This window comes from Eumetopias jubatus, unplaced genomic scaffold (assembly GCF_037043125.1).
Source record: "Eumetopias jubatus isolate StellerSeaLion01/CBP00866 unplaced genomic scaffold, mEumJub1_p1.0 scaffold_187, whole genome shotgun sequence".
Lineage (NCBI taxonomy): Eukaryota > Metazoa > Chordata > Mammalia > Carnivora > Otariidae > Eumetopias > Eumetopias jubatus.
The window spans coordinates 175,263-188,218 of NW_028274993.1; the positions used below are offsets into that span (position 1 = coordinate 175,263).

At 70.6% G+C, this 12,956-nt stretch overlaps 6 non-coding genes across 6 annotated transcripts; all 6 read left to right on the plus strand.

The window, feature by feature from the left end:
• The first annotated feature begins 1,421 nt into the window (after window positions 1-1,421).
• LOC148161404 (5S ribosomal RNA) lies at window positions 1,422-1,540 on the plus strand. Its single transcript, XR_015767596.1, has one exon. It is a non-coding gene; the product is annotated as a 5S ribosomal RNA (ribosomal RNA).
• Window positions 1,541-3,519: 1,979 nt separating this feature from the next.
• Window positions 3,520-3,638, plus strand: LOC148161405 (5S ribosomal RNA). Its single transcript, XR_015767615.1, has one exon. It is a non-coding gene; the product is annotated as a 5S ribosomal RNA (ribosomal RNA).
• A 1,958-nt stretch (window positions 3,639-5,596) lies between these two features.
• Window positions 5,597-5,715, plus strand: LOC148161406 (5S ribosomal RNA). The gene has a single exon (XR_015767597.1). It is a non-coding gene; the product is annotated as a 5S ribosomal RNA (ribosomal RNA).
• A 1,959-nt stretch (window positions 5,716-7,674) lies between these two features.
• On the plus strand, window positions 7,675-7,793 carry LOC148161407 (5S ribosomal RNA). The gene has a single exon (XR_015767598.1). It is a non-coding gene; the product is annotated as a 5S ribosomal RNA (ribosomal RNA).
• Window positions 7,794-9,742: 1,949 nt separating this feature from the next.
• Window positions 9,743-9,861, plus strand: LOC148161408 (5S ribosomal RNA). Its single transcript, XR_015767599.1, has one exon. It is a non-coding gene; the product is annotated as a 5S ribosomal RNA (ribosomal RNA).
• Window positions 9,862-11,817: 1,956 nt separating this feature from the next.
• LOC148161409 (5S ribosomal RNA) lies at window positions 11,818-11,936 on the plus strand. Its single transcript, XR_015767600.1, has one exon. It is a non-coding gene; the product is annotated as a 5S ribosomal RNA (ribosomal RNA).
• The last annotated feature ends 1,020 nt before the right edge of the window (window positions 11,937-12,956 follow it).

The following is a 12,956-nucleotide window of genomic DNA, read 5'->3' on the forward strand; positions in this document are numbered from 1 at the left end:
GCCCAGGCACACCGGGCAACCGGCCCCATCTTCTGCCTGGGCACGCCTCCACCTTCTCCCCAGCAGCCCTGGGCTGCGCTTCCACCCGGGCGGGCATTCCCCCCCTCCCGGCGGATCACCGTCCCTTTGCCCCCGGGCCGGGGGTCCCCGCTCCGTGTGGGCATGATACAAGATGGCCGACCGCCCGGGCCCTCACCCGTTGGCACCCGGGACCACCCGTTGACACCCGAGTCCGTGCTCAGTCTCCCCGCAACGGCGAAGCGAAGAGCGAGGCTCGTTCGCTCATCGACACGGCGGGACGGCGGCGCGCGGCGCCCGACGAGCAAAAGCGGCCCCCCAAGTCAAGGACGAGAGCATAGGAGAATGGCCCGTACGCGCCCAGGGCCACAGAGGGTCCCGGGCAGGAATGGGAGCAGAGCGGGTTTCCTGGAGACTGGGCTGCAAGTCCTCGGGCCCCGAGGAGCTCCTGGGCGCCCAAACCACGCCCAAGGACGACCACCCTCCCCGGGGCCAGCTTCCTCGCCAACACAGCCTCCTCCGTGTGTGTGTGTGTGTGTGTGTGTGTGTGTCTGTGTGTGTGTGTGTGTGTGTGTGGTGTGCTGTGGTGTGGTGTTCTGTGCTGTCCTGTGCTGTGCTGTGCTGTGCTGTGCTGTGTGCTGTGCGGTGTGTGTGGGCTGTGTGTCTGTTTCTGTCGGGGGCACCTGAGTCTGAGTCCCTGTGCACATCCAGGTCAGGGTCTGCGTGCGTCTGTCGTGCGGTCCGAGCGGGTCTGTGTGTTGGATGCTCTGTCTGTGTCTCCCCCTGTGTGTCTCTTCCTCTCTATCTACATCTCCCTCTCTCTGGGTCTCTGTCTTTCCCCGAGTGTCTGTGCGTTCGTCTGTGCCAGCCGTGCTCTCGAGTCTCTCAGTCGGGTCCTGGCGTCGGTGGGTGGGCGAGGGAAGGGTGGCGGAGGAAGGGCGATGGGGTTGGGCTGCTGAGGAGGGTCCCTGGCGGGCGCCGGTGGCTGGCGCTGGCTTTGAGCAAGGCGGGGTGGAGAGGCGGGAAGGCCTGGTGGCGGCCCTCGCTTGCCCTCGGGCGGAGGGTGGGGGACGGTGGGTGGGTGGGCGCGGAGAACACCGCGCGGGCCGCGCTCCCGGCGCCCCGACGCTCCCCTTTGCCATCTCGGGAGCCAGGCGGCGGTGGCGGCGGCGGCTGCCGGGACTGGAGAGTCCCCGTGCGGGAGAGTGCCTGGACTTTCGCGACAGGGGGGCGCTGCAGGCGCCCCCGTCCCCTGGGCCGGTTGGAAGGCAGGCAGGCGGGCAGGCAGGTGCAAGGCCCAGGGCAGGAGGGGGGGCGGGTGGGGAGTGAGGAGCGAAGAGCGGCAGGGCGCGGGTCGGGAGGCACAGAGCAGGCTCTTAGGGCGCCTAGTGGCAGCAGCTCACGTCTACGGCCATACCACCCTGAACGCGCCCGATCTCGTCTGATCTCGGAAGCTAAGCAGGGTCGGGCCTGGTTAGTACTTGGATGGGAGACCGCCTGGGAATACCGGGTGCTGTAGGCTTTTTTTCTTGGTCTTTTCTTGCCCCTTCGGCCTCCCTTGCCCTCCCTTTGCCGCCACAGCCCCCCCCCCCCCCGCCTTACCCAGCAAGGCTTCCTCCAAACACCCCCTGGCCCCCGGCCCCTCGCCACGCGCGCACCGCCCCGCGGGTCCCGGGCCCGCTGCGGGTGCCGGCTGCACGGGCAAACGGCCGCCAGCCGGCCCTTCCACCTGCAAGCCACCACGCCCACGCCCACTTGAACAAGGGCGGGCTGGGGGGCGGCGGGGGCGGGTGGGTCGGGGGGAGGCGGCGGGTTCGGAGGGAGGTAAAGGGGGAGGGCGGCGAGGACCGCGGCGGGCTTGGGGCGCGGTGGGGGTGGGGCCGGGGGTGGGGGAGGGGTGTGGGGGAGGGGGTGGGCGTAGGGGGCGGGGTGGGGGTGGGGGTGGGGGTGGGAGCGCGTATGGGACGGCACCCCGGCCCGGCAGGCAGGCGTGCCCTTCCGAGGTCCCGCGCCTCGGGCCCTCATCCACCGAGTCACTGGCCATTCCCCTGGGCCGCCCCGAGTGCCCAGGCACACCGGGCAACCGGCCCCATCTTCTGCCTGGGCACGCCTCCACCTTCTCCCCAGCAGCCCTGGGCTGCGCTTCCACCCGGGCGGGCATTCCCCCCCTCCCGGCGGATCACCGTCCCTTTGCCCCCGGGCCGGGGGTCCCCGCTCCGTGTGGGCATGATACAAGATGGCCGACCGCCCGGGCCCTCACCCGTTGGCACCCGGGACCACCCGTTGACACCCGAGTCCGTGCTCAGTCTCCCCGCAACGGCGAAGCGAAGAGCGAGGCTCGTTCGCTCATCGACACGGCGGGACGGCGGCGCGCGGCGCCCGACGAGCAAAAGCGGCCCCCCAAGTCAAGGACGAGAGCATAGGAGAATGGCCCGTACGCGCCCAGGGCCACAGAGGGTCCCGGGCAGGAATGGGAGCAGAGCGGGTTTCCTGGAGACTGGGCTGCAAGTCCTCGGGCCCCGAGGAGCTCCTGGGCGCCCAAACCACGCCCAAGGACGACCACCCTCCCCGGGGCCAGCTTCCTCGCCAACACAGCCTCCTCCGTGTGTGTGTGTGTGTTTGTGTGTGTGTGTGTGTGTGTGTGTGTGTGTGTGTGTGTGTGTGTGTGTGTGTGGTGTGCTGTAGTGTGGTGTTCTGTGCTGTCCTGTGCTGTGCTGTGCTGTGCTGTGCTGTGTGCTGTGCGGTGTGTGTGGGCTGTGTGTCTGTTTCTGTCGGGGGCACCTGAGTCTGAGTCCCTGTGCACATCCAGGTCAGGGTCTGCGTGCGTCTGTCGTGCGGTCCGAGCGGGTCTGTGTGTTGGATGCTCTGTCTGTGTCTCCCCCTGTGTGTCTCTTCCTCTCTATCTACATCTCCCTCTCTCTGGGTCTCTGTCTTTCCCCGAGTGTCTGTGCGTTCGTCTGTGCCAGCCGTGCTCTCGAGTCTCTCAGTCGGGTCCTGGCGTCGGTGGGTGGGCGAGGGAAGGGTGGCGGAGGAAGGGCGATGGGGTTGGGCTGCTGAAGAGGGTCCCTGGCGGGCGCCGGTGGCTGGCGCTGGCTTTGAGCAAGGCGGGGTGGAGAGGCGGGAAGGCCTGGTGGCGGCCCTCGCTTGCCCTCGGGCGGAGGGTGGGGGACGGTGGGTGGGTGGGCGCGGAGAACACCGCGCGGGCCGCGCTCCCGGCGCCCCGACGCTCCCCTTTGCCATCTCGGGAGCCAGGCGGCGGTGGCGGCGGCGGCTGCCGGGACTGGAGAGTCCCCGTGCGGGAGAGTGCCTGGACTTTCGCGACAGGGGGGCGCTGCAGGCGCCCCCGTCCCCTGGGCCGGTTGGAAGGCAGGCAGGCGGGCAGGCAGGTGCAAGGCCCAGGGCAGGAGGGGGGGCGGGTGGGGAGTGAGGAGCGAAGAGCGGCAGGGCGCGGGTCGGGAGGCACAGAGCAGGCTCTTAGGGCGCCTAGTGGCAGCAGCTCACGTCTACGGCCATACCACCCTGAACGCGCCCGATCTCGTCTGATCTCGGAAGCTAAGCAGGGTCGGGCCTGGTTAGTACTTGGATGGGAAACCGCCTGGGAATACCGGGTGCTGTAGGCTTTTTTTCTTGGTCTTTTCTTGCCCCTTCGGCCTCCCTTCCCCTCCCTTTGCCGCCACAGCCCCCCCCCCCCGCCTTACCCAGCAAGGCTTCCTCCAAACACGCCCTGGCCCCCGGCCCCTCGCCACGCGCGCACCGCCCCGCGGGTCCCGGGCCCGCTGCGGGTGCCGGCTGCACGGGCAAACGGCCGCCAGCCGGCCCTTCCACCTGCAAGCCACCACGCCCACGCCCACTTGAACAAGGGCGGGCTGGGGGGCGGCGGGGGCGGGTGGGTCGGGGGGAGGCGGCGGGTTCGGAGGGAGGTAAAGGGGGAGGGCGGCGAGGACCGCGGCGGGCTTGGGGCGCGGTGGGGGTGGGGCCGGGGGTGGGGGAGGGGTGTGGGGGAGGGGGTGGGCGTAGGGGGCGGGGTGGGGGTGGGGGTGGGGGTGGGAGCGCGTATGGGACGGCACCCCGGCCCGGCAGGCAGGCGTGCCCTTCCGAGGTCCCGCGCCTCGGGCCCTCATCCACCGAGTCACTGGCCATTCCCCTGGGCCGCCCCGAGTGCCCAGGCACACCGGGCAACCGGCCCCATCTTCTGCCTGGGCACGCCTCCACCTTCTCCCCAGCAGCCCTGGGCTGCGCTTCCACCCGGGCGGGCATTCCCCCCCTCCCGGCGGATCACCGTCCCTTTGCCCCCGGGCCGGGGGTCCCCGCTCCGTGTGGGCATGGTACAAGTTGGCCGATCGCCCGGGCCCTCACCCGTTGGCACCCGGGACCACCCGTTGACACCCGACTCCGTGCTCAGTCTCCCGCAACGGCGAAGCGAAGAGCGAGGCTCGTTCGCTCATCGACACGGCGGGACGGCGGCGCGCGGCGCCCGACGAGCAAAAGCGGCCCCCCAAGTCAAGGACGAGAGCATAGGAGAATGGCCCGTACGCGCCCAGGGCCACAGAGGGTCCCGGGCAGGAATGGGGGCAGAGCGGGTTTCCTGGAGACTGGGCTGCAAGTCCTCGGGCCCCGAGGAGCTCCTGGGCGCCCAAACCATGCCCAAGGACGACCACCCTCCCCGGGGCCAGCTTCCTCGCCAACACAGCCTCCTCCGTGTGTGTGTGTGTGTGTGTGTGTGTGTGTGTGTGTGTGTGTGTGTGTGTGTGGTGTGCTGTGGTGTGGTGTTCTGTGCTGTCCTGTGCTGTGCTGTGCTGTGCTGTGCTGTGTGCTGTGCGGTGTGTGTGGGCTGTGTGTCTGTTTCTGTCGGGGGCACCTGAGTCTGAGTCTCTGTGCACATCCAGGTCAGGGTGTGCGTGCATCTGTCGTGCGGTCCGAGTGGGTCTGTGTGTTGGATGCTCTGTCTGTGTCTCCCCCTGTGTGTCTCTTCCTCTCTATCTACATCTCCCTCTCTCTGGGTCTCTGTCTTTCCCCGAGTGTGTGTGCGTTCGTCTGTGCCAGCCGTGCTCTCGAGTCTCTCAGTCGGGTCCTGGCGTCGGTGGGTGGGCGAGGGAAGGGTGGCGGAGGAAGGGCGATGGGGTTGGGCTGCTGAGGAGGGTCCCTGGCGGGCGCCGGTGGCTGGCGCTGGCTTTGAGCAAGGCGGGGTGGAGAGGCGGGAAGGCCTGGTGGCGGCCCTCGCTTGCCCTCGGGCGGAGGGTGGGGGACGGTGGGTGGGTGGGCGCGGAGAACACCGCGCGGGCCGCGCTCCCGGCGCCCCGACGCTCCCCTTTGCCATCTCGGGAGCCAGGCGGCGGTGGCGGCGGCGGCTGCCGGGACTGGAGAGTCCCCGTGCGGGAGAGTGCCTGGACTTTCGCGACAGGGGGGCGCTGCAGGCGCCCCCGTCCCCTGGGCCGGTTGGAAGGCAGGCAGGCGGGCAGGCAGGTGCAAGGCCCAGGGCAGGAGGGGGGGCGGGTGGGGAGTGAGGAGCGAAGAGCGGCAGGGCGCGGGTCGGGAGGCACAGAGCAGGCTCTTAGGGCGCCTAGTGGCAGCAGCTCACGTCTACGGCCATACCACCCTGAACGCGCCCGATCTCGTCTGATCTCGGAAGCTAAGCAGGGTCGGGCCTGGTTAGTACTTGGATGGGAGACCGCCTGGGAATACCGGGTGCTGTAGGCTTTTTTTCTTGGTCTTTTCTTGCCCCTTCGGCCTCCCTTCCCCTCCCTTTGCCGCCACAGCCCCCCCCCCGCCTTACCCAGCAAGGCTTCCTCCAAACACGCCCTGGCCCCCGGCCCCTCGCCACGCGCGCACCGCCCCGCGGGTCCCGGGCCCGCTGCGGGTGCCGGCTGCACGGGCAAACGGCCGCCAGCCGGCCCTTCCACCTGCAAGCCACCACGCCCACGCCCACTTGAACAAGGGCGGGCTGGGGGGCGGCGGGGGCGGGTGGGTCGGGGGGAGGCGGCGGGTTCGGAGGGAGGTAAAGGGGGAGGGCGGCGAGGACCGCGGCGGGCTTGGGGCGCGGTGGGGGTGGGGCCGGGGGTGGGGGAGGGGTGTGGGGGAGGGGGTGGGCGTAGGGGGCGGGGTGGGGGTGGGGGTGGGGGTGGGAGCGCGTATGGGACGGCACCCCGGCCCGGCAGGCAGGCGTGCCCTTCCGAGGTCCCGCGCCTCGGGTCCTCATCCACCGAGTCACTGGCCATTCCCCTGGGCCGCCCCGAGTGCCCAGGCACACCGGGCAACCGGCCCCATCTTCTGCCTGGGCACGCCTCCACCTTCTCCCCAGCAGCCCTGGGCTGCGCTTCCACCCGGGCGGGCATTCCCCCCCTCCCGGCGGATCACCGTCCCTTTGCCCCCGGGCCGGGGGTCCCCGCTCCGTGTGGGCATGATACAAGATGGCCGACCGCCCGGGCCCTCACCCGTTGGCACCCGGGACCACCCGTTGACACCCGAGTCCGTGCTCAGTCTCCCCGCAACGGCGAAGCGAAGAGCGAGGCTCGTTCGCTCATCGACACGGCGGGACGGCGGCGCGCGGCGCCCGACGAGCAAAAGCGGCCCCCCAAGTCAAGGACGAGAGCATAGGAGAATGGCCCGTACGCGCCCAGGGCCACAGAGGGTCCCGGGCAGGAATGGGAGCAGAGCGGGTTTCCTGGAGACTGGGCTGCAAGTCCTCGGGCCCCGAGGAGCTCCTGGGCGCCCAAACCACGCCCAAGGACGACCACCCTCCCCGGGGCCAGCTTCCTCGCCAACACAGCCTCCTCCGTGTGTGTGTGTGTGTGTGTGTGTGTGTGTCTGTGTGTGTGTGTGTGTGTGTGTGGTGTGCTGTGGTGTGGTGTTCTGTGCTGTCCTGTGCTGTGCTGTGCTGTGCTGTGCTGTGTGCTGTGCGGTGTGTGTGGGCTGTGTGTCTGTTTCTGTCGGGGGCACCTGAGTCTGAGTCCCTGTGCACATCCAGGTCAGGGTCTGCGTGCGTCTGTCGTGCGGTCCGAGCGGGTCTGTGTGTTGGATGCTCTGTCTGTGTCTCCCCCTGTGTGTCTCTTCCTCTCTATCTACATCTCCCTCTCTCTGGGTCTCTGTCTTTCCCCGAGTGTCTGTGCGTTCGTCTGTGCCAGCCGTGCTCTCGAGTCTCTCAGTCGGGTCCTGGCGTCGGTGGGTGGGCGAGGGAAGGGTGGCGGAGGAAGGGCGATGGGGTTGGGCTGCTGAGGAGGGTCCCTGGCGGGCGCCGGTGGCTGGCGCTGGCTTTGAGCAAGGCGGGGTGGAGAGGCGGGAAGGCCTGGTGGCGGCCCTCGCTTGCCCTCGGGCGGAGGGTGGGGGACGGTGGGTGGGTGGGCGCGGAGAACACCGCGCGGGCCGCGCTCCCGGCGCCCCGACGCTCCCCTTTGCCATCTCGGGAGCCAGGCGGCGGCGGCGGCGGCGGCTGCCGGGACTGGAGAGTCCCCGTGCGGGAGAGTGCCTGGACTTTCGCGACAGGGGGGCGCTGCAGTTGCCCCCGTCCCCTGGGCCGGTTGGAAGGCAGGCAGGCGGGCAGGCAGGTGCAAGGCCCAGGGCAGGAGGGGGGGCGGGTGGGGAGTGAGGAGCGAAGAGCGGCAGGGCGCGGGTCGGGAGGCACAGAGCAGGCTCTTAGGGCGCCTAGTGGCAGCAGCTCACGTCTACGGCCATACCACCCTGAACGCGCCCGATCTCGTCTGATCTCGGAAGCTAAGCAGGGTCGGGCCTGGTTAGTACTTGGATGGGAGACCGCCTGGGAATACCGGGTGCTGTAGGCTTTTTTTCTTGGTCTTTTCTTGCCCCTTCGGCCTCCCTTGCCCTCCCTTTGCCGCCACAGCCCCCCCCCCCCCCCCGCCTTACCCAGCAAGGCTTCCTCCAAACACCCCCTGGCCCCCGGCCCCTCGCCACGCGCGCACCGCCCCGCGGGTCCCGGACCCGCTGCGGGTGCCGGCTGCACGGGCAAACGGCCGCCAGCCGGCCCTTCCACCTGCAAGCCACCACGCCCACGCCCACTTGAACAAGGGCGGGCTGGGGGGCGGCGGGGGCGGGTGGGTCGGGGGGAGGCGGCGGGTTCGGAGGGAGGTAAAAAGGGAGGGCGGCGAGGACCGCGGCGGGCTTGGGGCGCGGTGGGGGTGGGGCCGGGGGTGGGGGAGGGGTGTGGGGGAGGGGGTGGGCGTAGGGGGCGGGGTGGGGGTGGGGGTGGGGGTGGGAGCGCGTATGGGACGGCACCCCGGCCCGGCAGGCAGGCGTGCCCTTCCGAGGTCCCGCGCCTCGGGCCCTCATCCACCGAGTCACTGTCCATTCCCCTGGGCCGCCCCGAGTGCCCAGGCACACCGGGCAACCGGCCCCATCTTCTGCCTGGGCACGCCTCCACCTTCTCCCCAGCAGCCCTGGGCTGCGCTTCCACCCGGGCGGGCATTCCCCCCCTCCCGGCGGATCACCGTCCCTTGTCCCCGGGCCGGGGGTCCCCGCCCGTGTGGGCATGATACAAGATGGCCGACCGCCCGGGCCCTCACCCGTTGGCACCCGGGACCACCCGTTGACACCCGAGTCCGTGCTCAGTCTCCCCGCAACGGCGAAGCGAAGAGCGAGGCTCGTTCGCTCATCGACACGGCGGGACGGCGGCGCGCGGCGCCCGACGAGCAAAAGCGGCCCCCCAAGTCAAGGACGAGAGCATAGGAGAATGGCCCGTACGCGCCCAGGGCCACAGAGGGTCCCGGGCAGGAATGGGAGCAGAGCGGGTTTCCTGGAGACTGGGCTGCAAGTCCTCGGGCCCCGAGGAGCTCCTGGGCGCCCAAACCACGCCCAAGGACGACCACCCTCCCCGGGGCCAGCTTCCTCGCCAACACAGACTCCTCCGTGTGTGTGTGTGTGTGTGTGTGTGTGTCTGTGTGTGTGTGTGTGTGTGTGGTGTGCTGTGGTGTGGTGTTCTGTGCTGTGCTGTGCTGTGCTGTGCTGTGTGCTGTGCGGTGTGTGTGGGCTGTGTGTCTGTTTCTGTCGGGGGCACCTGAGTCTGAGTCCCTGTGCACATCCAGGTCAGGGTCTGCGTGCGTCTGTCGTGCGGTCCGAGCGGGTCTGTGTGTTGGATGCTCTGTCTGTGTCTCCCCCTGTGTGTCTCTTCCTCTCTATCTACATCTCCCTCTCTCTGGGTCTCTGTCTTTCCCCGAGTGTCTGTGCGTTCGTCTGTGCCAGCCGTGCTCTCGAGTCTCTCAGTCGGGTCCTGGCGTCGGTGGGTGGGCGAGGGAAGGGTGGCGGAGGAAGGGCGATGGGGTTGGGCTGCTGAGGAGGGTCCCTGGCGGGCGCCGGTGGCTGGCGCTGGCTTTGAGCAAGGCGGGGTGGAGAGGCGGGAAGGCCTGGTGGCGGCCCTCGCTTGCCCTCGGGCGGAGGGTGGGGGACGGTGGGTGGGTGGGCGCGGAGAACACCGAGCGGGCCGCGCTCCCGGCGCCCCGACGCTCCCCTTTGCCATCTCGGGAGCCAGGCGGCGGTGGCGGCGGCGGCTGCCGGGACTGGAGAGTCCCCGTGCGGGAGAGTGCCTGGACTTTCGCGACAGGGGGGCGCTGCAGGCGCCCCCGTCCCCTGGGCCGGTTGGAAGGCAGGCAGGCGGGCAGGCAGGTGCAAGGCCCAGGGCAGGAGGGGGGGCGGGTGGGGAGTGAGGAGCGAAGAGCGGCAGGGCGCGGGTCGGGAGGCACAGAGCAGGCTCTTAGGGCGCCTAGTGGCAGCAGCTCACGTCTACGGCCATACCACCCTGAACGCGCCCGATCTCGTCTGATCTCGGAAGCTAAGCAGGGTCGGGCCTGGTTAGTACTTGGATGGGAGACCGCCTGGGAATACCGGGTGCTGTAGGCTTTTTTTCTTCGTCTTTTCTTGCCCCTTCGGCCTCCCTTCCCCTCCCTTTGCCGCCACAGCCCCCCCCCCCCGCCTTACCCAGCAAGGCTTCCTCCAAACACGCCCTGGCCCCCGGCCCCTCGCCACGCGCGCACCGCCCCGCGGGTCCCGGGCCCGCTGCGGGTGCCTGCTGCACGGGCAAACGGCCGCCAGCCGACCCTTCCACCTGCAAGCCACCACGCCCACGCCCACTTGAACAAGGGCGGGCTGGGGGGCGGCGGGGGCGGGTGGGTCGGGGGGAGGCGGCGGGTTCGGAGGGAGGTAAAGGGGGAGGGCGGCGAGGACCGCGGCGGGCTTGGGGCGCGGTGGGGGTGGGGCCGGGGGTGGGGGAGGGGTGTGGGGGAGGGGGTGGGCGTAGGGGGCGGGGTGGGGGTGGGGGTGGGGGTGGGAGCGCGTATGGGACGGCACCCCGGCCCGGCAGGCAGGCGTGCCCTTCCGAGGTCCCGCGCCTCGGGCCCTCATCCACCGAGTCACTGGCCATTCCCCTGGGCCGCCCCGAGTGCCCAGGCACACCGGGCAACCGGCCCCATCTTCTGCCTGGGCACGCCTCCACCTTCTCCCCAGCAGCCCTGGGCTGCGCTTCCACCCGGGCGGGCATTCCCCCCCTCCCGGCGGATCACCGTCCCTTTGCCCCCGGGCCGGGGGTCCCCGCTCCGTGTGGGCATGATACAAGATGGCCGACCGCCCGGGCCCTCACCCGTTGGCACCCGGGACCACCCGTTGACACCCGACTCCGTGCTCAGTCTCCCGCAACGGCGAAGCGAAGAGCGAGGCTCGTTCGCTCATCGACACGGCGGGACGGCGGCGCGCGGCGCCCGACGAGCAAAAGCGGCCCCCCAAGTCAAGGACGAGAGCATAGGAGAATGGCCCGTACGCGCCCAGGGCCACAGAGGGTCCCGGGCAGGAATGGGGGCAGAGCGGGTTTCCTGGAGACTGGGCTGCAAGTCCTCGGGCCCCGAGGAGCTCCTGGGCGCCCAAACCACGCCCAAGGACGACCACCCTCCCCGGGGCCAGCTTCCTCGCCAACACAGCCTCCTCCGTGTGTGTGTGTGTGTGTGTGTGTGTGTGTGTGTGTGTGTGTGTGTGTGTGGTGTGCTGTGGTGTGGTGTTCTGTGCTGTCCTGTGCTGTGCTGTGCTGTGCTGTGCTGTGTGCTGTGCGGTGTGTGTGGGCTGTGTGTCTGTTTCTGTCGGGGGCACCTGAGTCTGAGTCCCTGTGCACATCCAGGTCAGGGTCTGCGTGCGTCTGTCGTGCGGTCCGAGCGGGTCTGTGTGTTGGATGCTCTGTCTGTGTCTCCCCCTGTGTGTCTCTTCCTCTCTATCTACATCTCCCTCTCTCTGGGTCTCTGTCTTTCCCCGAGTGTCTGTGCGTTCGTCTGTGCCAGCCGTGCTCTCGAGTCTCTCAGTCGGGTCCTGGCGTCGGTGGGTGGGCGAGGGAAGGGTGGCGGAGGAAGGGCGATGGGGTTGGGCTGCTGAGGAGGGTCCCTGGCGGGCGCCGGTGGCTGGCGCTGGCTTTGAGCAAGGCGGGGTGGAGAGGCGGGAAGGCCTGGTGGCGGCCCTCGCTTGCCCTCGGGCGGAGGGTGGGGGACGGTGGGTGGGTGGGCGCGGAGAACACCGCGCGGGCCGCGCTCCCGGCGCCCCGACGCTCCCCTTTGCCATCTCGGGAGCCAGGCGGCGGTGGCGGCGGCGGCTGCCGGGACTGGAGAGTCCCCGTGCGGGAGAGTGCCTGGACTTTCGCGACAGGGGGGCGCTGCAGGCGCCCCCGTCCCCTGGGCCGGTTGGAAGGCAGGCAGGCGGGCAGGCAGGTGCAAGGCCCAGGGCAGGAGGGGGGGCGGGTGGGGAGTGAGGAGCGAAGAGCGGCAGGGCGCGGGTCGGGAGGCACAGAGCAGGCTCTTAGGGCGCCTAGTGGCAGCAGCTCACGTCTACGGCCATACCACCCTGAACGCGCCCGATCTCGTCTGATCTCGGAAGCTAAGCAGGGTCGGGCCTGGTTAGTACTTGGATGGGAGACCGCCTGGGAATACCGGGTGCTGTAGGCTTTTTTTCTTGGTCTTTTCTTGCCCCTTCGGCCTCCCTTGCCCTCCCTTTGCCGCCACAGCCCCCCCCCCCCGCCTTACCCAGCAAGGCTTCCTCCAAACACCCCCTGGCCCCCGGCCCCTCGCCACGCGCGCACCGCCCCGCGGGTCCCGGGCCCGCTGCGGGTGCCGGCTGCACGGGCAAACGACCGCCAGCCGGCCCTTCCACCTGCAAGCCACCACGCCCACGCCCACTTGAACAAGGGCGGGCTGGGGGGCGGCGGGGGCGGGTGGGTCGGGGGGAGGCGGCGGGTTCGGAGGGAGGTAAAGGGGGAGGGCGGCGAGGACCGCGGCGGGCTTGGGGCGCGGTGGGGGTGGGGCCGGGGGTGGGGGAGGGGTGTGGGGGAGGGGGTGGGCGTAGGGGGCGGGGTGGGGGTGGGGGTGGGGGTGGGAGCGCGTATGGGACGGCACCCCGGCCCGGCAGGCAGGCGTGCCCTTCCGAGGTCCCGCGCCTCGGGCCCTCATCCACCGACTCACTGGCCATTCCCCTGGGCCGCCCCGAGTGCCCAGGCACACCGGGCAACCGGCCCCATCTTCTGCCTGGGCACGCCTCCACCTTCTCCCCAGCAGCCCTGGGCTGCGCTTCCACCCGGGCGGGCATTCCCCCCCTCCTGGCGGATCACCGTCCCTTTGCCCCCGGGCCGGGGGTCCCCGCTCCGTGTGGGCATGATACAAGATGGCCGACCGCCCGGGCCCTCACCCGTTGGCACTCGGGACCACCCGTTGACACCCGAGTCCGTGCTCAGTCTCCCCGCAACGGCGAAGCGAAGAGCGAGGCTCGTTCGCTCATCGACACGGCGGGACGGCGGCGCGCGGCGCCCGACGAGCAAAAGCGGCCCCCCAAGTCAAGGACGAGAGCATAGGAGAATGGCCCGTACGCGCCCAGGGCCACAGAGGGTCCCGGGCAGGAATGGGAGCAGAGCGGGTTTCCTGGAGACTGGGCTGCAAGTCCTCGGGCCCCGAGGAGCTCCTGGGCGCCCAAAC